The 13,597-nt window shown below is 50.4% G+C and overlaps 1 long non-coding RNA gene across 1 annotated transcript in view; it reads left to right on the top strand.

The window, feature by feature from the left end:
* Positions 1-13: 13 nt before the first annotated feature.
* The window catches only part of LOC140639877 (uncharacterized), a 35,800-nt gene continuing 22,216 nt past the window's right edge, over positions 14-13,597 (top strand). The window contains exon 1 of the long non-coding RNA XR_012036530.1: positions 14-798. This is a non-coding gene — a long non-coding RNA (uncharacterized lncRNA). The remainder of the gene's footprint in view (positions 799-13,597) is intronic.

The raw sequence follows: 13,597 nt of genomic DNA, 5'->3' as shown, positions 1-13,597 counted from the left end.
CCCGGCGCGAGTCCCCCCGACGGGCGCGCCGGCCGCTCCGAGCCGGCTCCCTTGGAAAGATGCCACACGTGGCGGCCGCAAGTTTATTCGCTTGAAAACGCCCCCGAGGCGCTGGGAGAGGAAACTGCAACGGAGGTACACGCCCTCGGCCGCCGGCCTCTCTCCGTCGAGCCGCAGCCCCGGGTCCCGTTCACCCGAGCACCCGCACGCGGGGGGCTCGGGCCGCAGCGAGCGCCGGGTCTAGGACGCGCCTCTCGGCCGGTCCGCGGGCGCCCTCCGAGCCCCTGCGCCGGCCGGTCCGCACCGTTCCGGCATTCTCTCGCTCAGTAACAATTTCGCAGAATCCCATCACGTCACAACCCAAACCCCCTCCAATTGGCCAGCGGGGAGGGTGATTCAACTCTGTTTACTTTCTCCCCCTGCCAGTCAGCGCGGCCTCTCGGCGGAGAGGTGCGTCTAGGACTGAGGCGCGCGGCCAATCCGGCCGTTCCGAGCCGCCGCCTCGTGCTACCCCGACAGCCTCGAACGCGGGCGCTTAAAAGGGTAACAGCCGGGCAGGCCGGCGGGGCGCGCCGCCTCCTCCCCGGGAGCGCCGGGCGGCTCCCCCCGGGCCGCGCGCTCCGGGCGGCGGGGCCGGGGCACGCGCCCCCCGCACCCCCAGCCCCACCCCGCCGCCCCGAACCGCTGGCGCTCGTTCTCGTGACAACAGAGAACTTGGCGCCCGGCTTCCCAGCTTGCAAACGGTTAAGTGGCTTCCTGCAAACGCTAGAGTCCCAGCAACCAGCCTTCCAATCGAAAGTAAGTTGGTTGATGTCACTGACATTGGCCCGGCCAATCAGAAGGGGCGCTCCGAAAGCGAGCGCCCCGCGCCTGGAAACCCCGGGAGCTGTAGTGAAACTGGACGCAGCCTTGTGTGTCGTGTTGCTGGTAGTAAAAGTGAGATGTGTATGGGAGGGCAGGGGTGATGAGTAAATGCGATGTGAGTCAATACTTAACAACAACAACAACAACCAAATGTCAGGCCAAGTTGTCCAAGAATAAGCACAAATGAGAAGGCATCATTTCTTTCTTTGTGTCTTTTCTTTTCTTTCTTTCTTTCTTTCTTTCTTTCTTTCTTTCTTTCTTTCTTTCTTTCTGTTTGGGGATGCAGCATACTTTTGGGTAGGTTTTTAATATACATGCAATGTGAGTCAATACTTTAAAAGAAACTAAATATGTCAGGCGAAGTTGCACAAGAATAAACACAAATGAGAAAGCATCATTTCATTTTTCCCCCCTTCCAGTTTGAGGCTGCAGCATGCTTTTGGGCAGATTTTTAATAATTCCTTCAATCCAGGGACCCCTGGGTGGCTCAGTAGTTGAGCGCCTCCTTCAGCTCACGGTGTGATCCAGGGATCCTGGGATCAAATCCCACATCAGGCTCCCTGTGGGGAGCCTGCTTCTCCCTCTGCCTGTGCCTCTGCCTCTCTCTGTGTGTGTCTCTCATGAATAAATAAATAAAATCATAAAAAAACTCCTATTAATGATCCTTCAAGCCAATGCATTGACTATGACCAATTCATCTGAAAAATGTAGGGCTGACAAAAGTTCTGTTTAAACCAAATTCTTGGGATGCCTGGGTGGCTCAGTGGTTGAGCCTCTGCCTCTGGCTCGGGGTGTGATCCTGGAGACCAGGGATCAAGTCCCAGGTCAGGCTCCCTGCATGGAGCCTGTTTCTCCCTCTTCCTGTGTCTCTGCCTCTCTGTCTCTCTCATAAATGAATAAATAAAATCTAAAAAAAAAAAAAAAAAAGCCTTTTTTTACTGTCTCACTACTCTTACAGGAAATACCCCATCTTTGCTTTTGGGATACCTTTTCATTCCTCTCCTTCCTTAGTGCAGTTTATTCTAGGTAAGTTATTTTAGTTTTGTTTTGAAGCTACTGTAACCCATCTTCAATTAAATGCAGACAAAAATTTGTATGACTCTTTTTAAAAACACCATTTTCTTTCCATAGACCCTTAGATGTGATTTCAGGGTTTGTTTCTCTTCCCTCACTTTACAAACGCCAAGACTGAGATGTATAGAAGTGACTTGTCTATCTTATCAGGTAGACAGTGACAGAGCTCAATTGAAACCATAAATCTAATGATGGCCAAGCCCTTTGGGCTTTAAAACAACTGGGCTCTTCGATTTTGTGAAATATTAACTGTGCTAGACAGATTCTTAAGAACTGGAAGGAGCCAGAGATCCTTAGGTATTGAATATTGTGGCATTACGGGATCAATGATTAGCATGGGTCTTGGAGTCTGATTAACTCAGTTTGCCCCTCCCTCTGAATGAATGATGGGTTGTTTTCCATCTTGAGAGCTGAGAAAAGAATCTAGGGCTAATGCCTCTTGCAGGAGGCAAACCATCAGCACAACTGGTTAAAAATACATTGATTTGGGGATCCCTGGGTGGCGCAGCGGTTTAGCGCCTGCCTTTGGCCCAGGGCGCGATCCTGGAGACCTGGGATCGAATCCCACGTCGGGCTCTCGGTGCATGGAGCCTGCTTCTCCCTCTGCCTATGTCTCTGCCTCTCTCTCTCTCTCTCTGTGTGACTATCATAAATAAATAAAAATTAAAAAAATACATTGATTTTCCTAATTGGGTATGAGAGGTACCTGCCTCTTAGTGATACAGATCCACTGAGGTCCAACCATGGCCCTCACTGGCTGTTAGCCTTGGTCAAGAGTTGGGAACATTACTCACACCAGTTTCCTGGTCTCTAAAGGTCCAAATTAACACTCCCAGTTTGAAGGCCAGTATAGTTTATTTTGACTTTGCTTTTGAAGTGATACAGGAAGATACAGCAGTAGGTTGAGTATATGGAAAAGTGAAGTTTGGAAAAGGGGTGGCAGTCAACCACGAATGTTATCATCACCATCACTGTCACCATCACCAGCATGGAAAAGTAGGTGCATCATGGCATGTGAAAGTGATGCCGTCTTAGAATTCTTGCATTCTAATCCCCTTAATTTTAGAAAAGAATTCACTGAAGCACAGGGGAGTTTGCCTACTTCATAATTTTTCTGGGACAAACTCTGTCCCCAAGGATAGATGATCATTTAGAAATTGCCTTTGCTTGCTTCCAAAACCAATGGTATCTCTCCAGGGTCTCTAGATCACCGCCTATATAGTCTCTTGAACTTGCATTGCAAATGGGCATTGCACTGGGTACCTACAGACAGCCCTAGAGTTAATTAACATTGGGATTGTTCTAGAAGAGAACGAAAGTCTGATCTTTCCTTGGACATTGAAATCCAGGGACTTGAATGTATTTTTAAAAAACTTATGATGATTGATTCAAACTTTCGCCTCCCTTACATCTTGCCCTCTTCTCTTTTATTAATTATCTTTAATTTAGTTTGGTTTGGACTGGGCATAGACCATGAATTTTTCCAACTCATTCATTTCACAGGTATAAAGTAATAAAAGAAAAACCTAGATTTCATGCACATGAGTTTCTCTCACATATTTATAAATGTATCTGCTGCTTGACTTGATTTAGAATAGCTTTTTAGAACCCAGAAATCCTAGAATTATAGAATGCTTTCCCCTTTATCTCTTTTTCCACTCATTCCTTCTTCAGATACTTATGTTTCAATCAGGGAGCTAGGCATGGGGGAGTACAGAAATGACAGTCTATCCTCAATGACACTTAATATGTTAAAAACAAATTATATATATTATTTTATATATATTACAAGTAATTCCTATATAACATATAATATATAATACGTATGCATATATACATACATTATTTATATGATATCACAAAATAGCATCAATCACAAGTAATTCCTACATCAGTATTTTTTTCCGTGTGTAATTTAACAACAAGCTCTCTTGGGATGTGCGTTATAATAGTTTTATGATTAAAATCAGCTTACACTGTTTTGCCAGCATGTAGTTGTCCCAATTAAATTCTGGCAAAGTAAATTATCCCAAATTAATATGAATCATTTCTAATTACAATGAATAATTTACCAGTAAAGTATATATTATGCCACATAAATATGAGAGATCTGTTTCTCCCCAATTTAGTCTTTGTAAATACACATTTCAAATCCACACAAACCAACTGGGAGGAGCACAGGAATTCAAAGACTATGACTGTGCTTCTAGTTTATAAGTATGTGTTTTCCTCTCTACATTCTGTCTGAGGCTTGGCTTTATTATTCAAGTTCTCAAGAACAATCATTTATGGGCTTGTAGCTAGAAGTCTTATTTTCTGTGCATCCTAAAATTATTATCATTATCACCTCCAGAAGAGGTGGTGCCTACAGTGAGCTGATTTTTTTGAGCAGTGTTTAGGCCAGCCTGGGGCAGAGAAGGGGCCTCCTGGGCCTGAGATGAGCAGTAGGAACTAGGCAACCTCTTAGAGGGATTCCCTTATCTGTGAATGAACAGGATTAGATGAATATATCTCCATAGTACCTTACAAACTCCAAATACTCTAGCCATCTCCCCCCTCCCAAAAAATCATAAGGGAAAAAACGGAACAAGACTTGGGTTCTTTAAACACCATCTCCTCTGCTGTACATCTACAAACAAGTCTTTATTTTATGGTCTTTTTAAAAAATTTAAATTCAATTAATTAACATATAATGTATTATTAGTTTTAGAGGTAGACTTTAGTGATTCATCGGTCTTATATAATACCCAGTGCTCTTTACATCGTGTACCCTCCTTAAGGTCCATCACCAGTTACCCCATTCCCTCCACACCCCCAGTGAAGATCACAATATCCGAAATCAGTACTTAATGGGCCAGCAGGCACAATATAAACTTGCTGGGAATCCCTTAAATCCTTTTTTCCCCTTAATTTCATGGTCTCACTTTTTTTCCCCCTTCAAACTAGCTTGTGCAAATTTTCCACCCTAGCCCCAGCCGAGGAATTTCCAGGCGATTGCAACCCATTCCCAGTACCCTTCCCTGGAGATTTTAATCCAAACTGAGCCCGGGGGCAGAGTCCCCCCCTCCCCCCCCCCCTCCCGGCCCCTCCATGCTCTGGGTGGAGCTAATCACCTGGGGCTTAATCTAAAATACATTATTGCCCAGTGTCATCTTTGCCCAAGGCCCAGGGAGGTTTAGGTTAGAACAGTACTCCGTACGTAGTGGGTTCCGCCAACCCTGGCGTTTCTCACTCTTTCCTACTGGGAGGCGTGGACGGTGCTGGGCAGAGCTGCCAGCTTCCAGGCGGGAAGGAAGGAGGAGAACAGATGGCCCGCTGGGGGGAGGGGATCACGTGTCGGACCTCACTCGGGGCTGGATCCAGACTTGTTTCAGGACCCAGGCCCTTTGGCTTCAGCGACTCCACCTAGGCACAGAGCATGTATCTGGGGCGAAGCAGTGTTCATTATAGTGAAAGCTGGGGAGTTAGGGGAAGATGGTGAATTGGGGGAGGGGGGCGGGGCTGAAGGGATCGGGGCTTCCAGCAAAGGCAGTGTTCTGGATTTGAAATACAATCCGGTACAGCCCGATCTGCCGAAGCCCCCGTGGCCATAACGTCAGTGAACGCGCAGCGGCTGGAGAGGGAGGGGGGCTCGGCCCGCGCGGAAACTTGCACAACGCCCTACTTTGCTCTCGCTCCACTTAGCAGCCTTCCGCAAAACTCCAGGCCTCTCCTTCGCCGAGCAGAAAGGCCACACGTTCATGCATATGCAGGAGGATAAGTTTAGCTAGCAGCCCCCGGCGCGCGGAGAGGCCCTGCGCGGCGCACCGTGCCTCACCCGCGCTCGGGGGCGGGCGCTCGGCGAGGGCAGCAGACAGGCGGGCGGCGCAGCCACTTGCGGGCTGCGCGCTCGGCCTGGCATCGCCCTTTTAAAAAGTCTTCCGCAGGCGGCCGCCGCAGCAGCAGCCGGAGGAGCCGGGTTCATCTGAGGACAGCCCCAGTTCTCAGAAATCCCTTCCCTGCTGGAACATCTAGCTCCCTTTACTGCAGTTGAACAAACTGCCCTAGATTGGGGGATGAGGAACCCGCCCCAAACTCGTGCAAGGAGCTCCGGGCGCCCGCGCCCACGTGAGCTAACCTTGAAATTAGCCCCCGCACCCTGGCGGGAGGTGGGGAAGGCCGGCGGGGGTGAAAGTGGGCGGGGGCCAGCTGTGCGCCCCGTGAGGCCTCAGCCCTTGGGTTTGCGCCCTCCGCTGGCGCGTACCGCCCCCACCACCCTGTTTCATAACTCTATCGGGTTGCATTTTTTTTTTTCTTTTTTAAACTCTTCGGGGTAAGATAGGTGTGTGTGTGTGTGTGTGTGTGTGTGTGTGGGCGGAGGTTGCGGGGCGGGTGGAGCCACCTTCCCCATCCCCCCAGCCCGCGAGGAAGAGGAAAACCTGCCCTGCGGTCTCCCCTGGGAACACTGCGGAGTAGGGTGTCGGGATGACATCAGCTTCTAAACATAGCCCGCACCGCACCCCAACTCCGAGCGCCGCTCGCAGGGCTGGGGCGGGAGCGCGGGGAGCGCAGGGAGGCGGGTGCTGCTGTCCGCGGGCGGGGCGGGGCGGGGCGGGCCGGCCGGGCGGTGCGGGAGGAGATGACTTTGCAGGAATCCTGCTCGCAGAGTTTGCCGGCAGCCTCTCCCGCGCTGCTGGGGCCGCGGGCTTAGGAAACATTCCTGCCTTTCCGCGCTCCCCGCTGCCCCACAAAAAGCCACATGCACACGTGCGCACGCACGCAACCCTGGGAGCTAAGGTGTCTTTCTTTATATAAATCAACCCCGCCCTGAGCCGTAGCGGCCCGGTGGGGGCCGCCCGGGGGCACCCGCGCCCTCCAGCCTCGCGCCTGCCTCGGGGCTCAGCCCGCGAGGGGGTCGGCGCGGCCCTCCCGGTGAGTCAGAAGGGCTGTGTTTCCTGTGGTTGTTGTGGAACAGTTTGTCCTTTTTACCACCGCCCCCCCCCCCGCCCGGTCTCCACCCCCTTGGTAAATATAGCGCTCACGTTTCATCATCTCTTTGTCCAACGAGCGCCAGACACCCCGGCCCGCGGCCCCCGCCGCCTCCCCCTCCTCCCCGCTCGCGGTTACCTCGCATAACCCCGCGCGGGCATGCGGCGGGCAGCAGCCTGCCCCGCGGGCCCCGCCAGCCCTGCGCCCCAGCGCCTCCCGGAGCGGCGCGCCCCCACCCCCCCTCCCGTCCCCTCCCCTGCTGCCAAGTCCCGCTCAAGTTGTGCCCCCAAGCCACCGCCCCGCCCCTCCGGCCCGGTGTCCCGGGGACCCAGTCTGGATCTGTGTAGGTGCTGGGCGTGGACACCCCTTCTTCGCGGCCCCGGGCGTCACCCCGCCCTCGGGCCGGCACTGGGCCTTCCGCTTACCCACCCCCCCTCCACCCCCCGGTCCCCCTCCCGAGCGCAGGTGACAGTGTGAGCTGCTGGGACTGATTCACAGCTAAAGCTGCGACGCGTACTTGTAGGGGTGGGGGTGGGGGTGGGGGGCGCTTAGGGAACGTCTCCTTCGCGCCCGCTCACCCCGGAGGGGAGTGGGCTGCAGGGGCGGGAAGAGCTAGGTGGGTGGCTAGCAGCCGAGAAGCGCGTGCCTACCCTTCCCTTCTCCCTCTTCCCCTCCCGGTTTCATTTCCACACATACAGCCACCCACCGGGGACCGGAGGCGGCTGGTGTTCTCTGAACGCAGGGAACTGGCTCTCTCTGTGGTCTCCTGTTTACTTCCCTCCTCCTCTTCCCCCTCCCTCCTCCTCGCCCCCACCGCCCCACGCCGCCTCCCGCCCCCAAGCAGCTGGGAAAGCTGCAGCAAAACACTGCAGTCATGAGATTTCCCTGGACCCGAGCTGTGGCCTGGGTTTGCCCTGCCCTGCCCTGCCCTGCCCTGCCTTGCCCTGCGTCCACTTGGGGCACTTGGTCCTGGAAAGAAAGGCTCTTGGGGCTCCCCATCCAGGAATGTGGAAGAGGTGACAGCCTCCCCCCACCTCCCTCCCTCTTCCTCTCCCCCCTTGGCACCAGATACCATCCTGTGGGGGCTCCGCCTGGCTGCCTTTTTTGGCCAGGGCTCTGGGCCACCCCCGTGAGTGGCCACCTGTCCAGGGAGGGGCAGTGAGAGAACTGCCGGGGTGTGAGAACTCCGTATCCAGGATGCTGCAGGGCTGCCTGATTTGCCATCACAGGCTGTCCTGTGCCTGCTGGGGTGCCCAGAGTCCCCTGCTGACCCAGGCTTTCAGGCAGAGCCCCCAAAACCTGCTCCGGGGGACCCACCCTCTCCTTAGGGAGTCTGGCAAAACCTTCCCTTTCTAAGCTTGCTTCCCAGCTGGGAAGAATTCAGCCTCTCTTCCTAAGTAAGTTGAATGAACAAAGAGCTCTGGGGAGGCCTTGAGGGTGAGCTCTGGGTGCCCACTGCCTGGAGTTCACCCCTATTTCAAAACCACCCCTTCACCATCGCTCTCTGCTCCACTGCCATGGTTACCAGCTCCCTGTCCTTCGGCAGCACAAGCGTTGAGCAGAGGCAGAAACAAACAAGGGCATTTTAAATGTTCTTTTAAATATTCCCAAACAACAGCCTTGGTATTTGGGTAGTGGAGAAGAGGGAATAGAAGTCCTGACAGTTCCTTGGTTTCCTTCTGACCCTGTGACCCTGAATCAATCCCTCACCCTAATTGGCCTCTCAGCTGCCAAAGGGAGGGAAAGAAGCTTATTGAGATACTAGAGCGTGGAATTGAGAACAGAACAGGTCCACCCACGCTGGTGAATCTTACTAGTTCTCCCCTCCCCGGCAGACTTATCCACACCCACCCCGCCCCCCGCAACCCAGCTGCTGGGGCTATACCAGCCACCCCTGCTTGCCGCTGTCTTTTGCAGCATGTCTTGCGTATTCCCTCTTATTCCCAGAGATTCTGGCGTGGGAATCACGGTCCTCCACCTCCACCCCACCCCACCCCATCCTTGTTGACGTTTTCTGGGGAATTTAGCAGCCTTGCGGAATAAGGACCTATCTGGAACCCCAGACCTTACACTGCAACCATTTCTCCCTCCACCTTGCCTTGGAGTTTTGTCATGTGGGTACCCCCCCCCCCTTTTTTTTACCTCTAAACAGCACCACCTCTGCTCTTTATATCTCAAGCGTTCTGTTCCTTGCCCAACTCATCTTTCCCTTTCCTAATTACCCCATTTGAACCATTCTTTGACCTTATTATGACCTCCAACCTACTTTTTCATTGTTCCTGTCGCCCTTATAGCCTCACTACCCTCCTGTCCAGCTTAGATTTCATGCTCTCTATCTGTCCCTATGGCATCCATACACACCTCACTTTCTTCTTCCTGGGACCACCGCCCTGCTCCCCCACCCCCGGCAAAACCCTGATTCTGTCCAACGTAACTAACTAACACACTGGGCACAAACAACAGTGCTGTCGTCACTAACTTTACGATCATAAACCTCAAGTGGGCTCTCAGTGCTGCCCTTCTGCATTTCCCTAGTCGGTTAGCTCTCTCACACTCTGAAACACACTGTACTTCGTAGCCTCAGATACCGCGTAGCTCTCCCCTTCCTCACTCCGAGCTGAAAACCCTGCTTCTTAATCACCGACCAAATAAAAGCAATTTCACAAGCACTGCCTCCTCTTCCCCAGCACCACGGCTTCCACCCGGCCTGCCTCTCTGCCTGCCTCTGCCTCCCCTCCTGCCACACGGAGGTGGGATCCCTGACCCTATCTACAGCAGACCCCCCCCCACTTGGCACCAAGGTCCCTCCCTCTCTTGACCATTTAGTGGCTGCTCCTGGAGTTCTCTCTCCTGCTCATCAGTTGTTGTCTCCTCCTCCTCCTCCTCCTCCTCCTCCTCCTCCTGCTGCTGCTGCTTCTTCTTCTTCTTCTTCTTCTTCTTCTTCTAAGATTTTATTTATTTGAGAGAGAGAGAGTGAGAGAGAGAGCATGAGCTGGGAGGCAGAGGGAAAAGGAGAAGCAGACTCCCTGCTGAGCAGGAAGTCTGACGTGGGGCTTGATCCCAGGACCCTGAGATCATGACCTGAGCTGAAGACAGATGTTTAACCAACTGAGCCACCCAGGCACCCTAGTTGTCCCCCTCTTCTAAATAATTCATGTTGACAGAAAAACATGGTGTACTCCATTTTTTTTTAAAGAGAGAGAGAAAGAGCACACATGCATGTGTGAGCAACAGGGGTGGGGCAGAGGGAGAGGGAGAGAATCTTAAGCAAACTCCGTGCTCAGCACAGAGCCCAATGAGGATCTTAATCTTAGGACCCGGAGATCATGTCCTAGCTGGAATCAAGAGTCCAACACTTACGCAACTGAGCCACCCACACTCCCCCTTCATCCATCTATCTATCTATCTATCTATCTATCTATCTATCTATCTATCATCTATCTATCGCGTTAGCTCCAAATTCCCCTCCATTATTACTCCTTTTGCCACTTTTTCTTGGCTGCAAACATCTCAAAGTTGCCTGGGGGTCTACACCTCCTATTCTCTCTTGGTCTTGTGCCAATCTGACTTTCACTGTCCTTGTGCCACCAAAACTGCTCTTGTCAGCGTCACAAATGAGCTCCATCCTATGGAATCTGTTGGCCAGGTATTTCACTTCATGTAACTGGAAGCAAAGAAAACCAAGGAGTGGGCAGTGAAGTAAGAGAAAAACAGAAAAATAGGCCATCTCAGAAGCAAAGGGAAGAAATTGTTTCAGGGCAAAGAGTTGAATTCTTTTTTTTTTTTTTTTTTAAGCTTTTTGTTTATTTCTTTATGAGAGACACAGAGACATAGGCAGAGGGAGAGGCAGGTTTCCTGAAGGGGCTCCACGCAGGACTCCATCCCAGGACCCCGGGATCATGACCTGAGCCAAAGGCAGATGCTCAACCACTGAGCCACCCAAGTGCCCCAAAGAATTGAATTTTTCATCTCTTTTGCTGAGTTCAATTCTCCTGGCTCTATAAACATTGGAGGGCTCTGTCCTTTGGCCTCTTTCTATGCTCAGCCTCTTGGAGATGTAATCCTTACCTTCTATCTGCTAATGACTCTCAAATTTTACTCTTTGGTCTAGACCTCACTCGTGAATTTCACACTTGATTATCCAACTGTTCATCATTTCCATTTTGAATATCTAACCGGCATCTCAAACTCAACATACTCAAACGGAACCATGGATTTTCTCTCCCCACAATGGCTCCATACAAAGCCCCCCCCCCGCCCTCAATCTCAGAACTGCTGTTGCCTTCTAGATGCTCTCTGTGCTCCCACCTTGCCCTGGCTTCTTATCTCAACACAGTTGCCAGAGACGTCATTCCTCTGCTCAAAACTCTGCAGTGATCCCCATCTCACTTGGAGTTACTGTCTCCAGGTCCTTACAATGGGGACGGAGATGAGGCCCATTCCTCCATCTGCCCAAAATGTGACTTTCTAACCTCCTCTCCTGCTTGCACCCACCCTCACTCTGCTGCAGCCACACTGGCACCTCGCTCACTTGGGAACTTACCACTTTATTTGCAATAGCTCTTTCTTCTACCTGGAACCTCTTCTCTGAGAGGGTTCTGCATAGAGCACCTATGGGTGGCTCAGGTGGTTAAGCATCTGCCTTCTGCTCAGGTCATGATCCTGGGGTCCTGGAATCGATCCCCACGTTGGACTCCCTGTTCAGAGGGGAGCCTGCTTCTCCTTCTCCCTGTGCCCTCACCGCCTGCTCATTCTCTTTCTCTCTAGTGAATAAATAAAATCTTAAAAAAAAAAAAGAAAGAAAGAAAGAAAGAAAGAAAGAAAGAAAGAAAGAAAGAGGGATCTGCTTGGCTCACTCCCTTACTTTTTTCAAGTCTTTGCTCCCCTGTCCCCTTCTAAAAGTGGTCTGCCCTGGCAGTTCTATTTATAGAGCTCCTGCCATTGCAGGAGTTTCTATAAATTTCTTTCTACATTTACTGCTATATTCTCTTTTTTCCTGTGGCACTTAGCATATTCTGACATGCTCCACAGTTTGCTTATTTATTACTTTTGTCGTTTATTGTCTGTCTCCTGCAATCTATTTTACTTTCTTCCCTTTCTCCTCCTCCTCCTCCTCCTCCTCCTCCTCCTCCTTCGTCTTCGTCTTCTTCGTCTTCTTACTAATTTTTCGGCCAGTGTATTCTTGGTGCCTAGAACAGTGCCTGGCAGATAATAAGCTTTCAGTAAAATGTGCTGAGTGTTGAGTACACAACAGTTATAATTTTTTTGTTTGTTTGTTTGTTTGTTTTTAGAATCCTGGCAATGTGCCAGGCACTCCAAAATGCACTGTATGGTCTTGGCACTCGTGGATGACAGATAAAGAAATTAAGGTTCAGGGAGGGCAAATGACAAAGCCAAGCTCCCACGGTAGCAAAGCTAGGATTTGAGCTCAGGACTCATGTTCCTAAGCATTCCATTTTTGTGCCCCTGCAAATAAGGAAGCTGTAAGGCCAAGAGTAAGTTCTTTTTGTTGTGGCTGCAGAGAAGTGCATTGGCTTGTGACATCTCTGCACGTCACCTGAGGATGTGTGCAGAAGCAAGATGGATCCCCCTGGTTCCTTCCCCTACTCCTAGTCTAGTGCTGAAGGAAGGGTCAAGGTGATAGGCAAGGACATGGCCATCTGTTTTGCTTACCCTAGAGTATTTTGGCCACTTTGAAAGATGTTGGGCATATTTGTATAAAAGAGACAGCACAGGGCAATAGATTTGTTTCTTGCTCACGATACATTTTAAACAAGGATTGGCTGGGGTCTCTATTAATTTAAGACTCAGGTTGATGTTCCATTTGGAACATCGGAGTCATTATTCCTCCTTACATTTTGTTTGTCACCATCATAGCCATAAAGAGAACAGGAACCATGATCTTTCCAGGTGCCCAGAAGGCCAAGAGCTAGAAATATTTCTTAGGTCCATGTCCAGTATGACTCAGTAAGCTTTTGTTGGACTAATCCTCTTACAGATGACAGTGATAAACTCTGGATGATATGTAAAAAACGATGACCTGAGGTCTCTGGAGAGTGAACAAAAGCAGGCAGGTAGTGGAAAAGAGTTGGCTTATGGAAGATGGGAAAGACATGAAGATGGCTTTTGACTTGAGGGTAGGTCCTAATTCATACCATTTAAAATGGTTAAAATAGGGGCACCTAAATGGCTCAGGTTGTGATCCCGGGGTCCTGGGATTGAGTCCTGCATCGAGCTCCCCACAGAGAGCCTGCTTCTCCCTCTGCCTATGTCTCTGCCTCTCTCTCTGTGTCTCTCATGAATAAATGAATAAAGTCTTTTAAAAAGTAAAATAAAATAAAATATCATCTTCAGCTAACAATTTTCTGTGGATGTATTCCGTTACATTCTTCCACCTTATTATTTAAAGAGATGATTTATTTTTTGAATAAGTAAACATTCACATGCTTCAGTTAAAAAAGTATAAAAAGCTATATAATGAAAAATCTCTTTCCCAACCCTTCCCTTTTCTTGTTATCCTTTTCAGAAACAAATAAATATTACTCTTCCCTCTACCATTTTTTTAGGGTAAATCCTTCCTGAGATATTTTATGTATATCTAAGCAAATACATGTATCTTGCTGACATTGTACACAAATGGTTAATATCATCACAGTGCTCTGTAGCTTACTTATTTTTTTTTTTTTTAAGA

Source organism: Canis lupus, chromosome 1, assembly GCF_048164855.1.
Source record: "Canis lupus baileyi chromosome 1, mCanLup2.hap1, whole genome shotgun sequence".
In the NCBI taxonomy this organism is placed as follows: Eukaryota; Metazoa; Chordata; class Mammalia; order Carnivora; family Canidae; genus Canis; species Canis lupus.
Note: the sequence above shows the minus strand (reverse complement) of the source record. Positions and strands in the feature narration are given on the sequence as shown.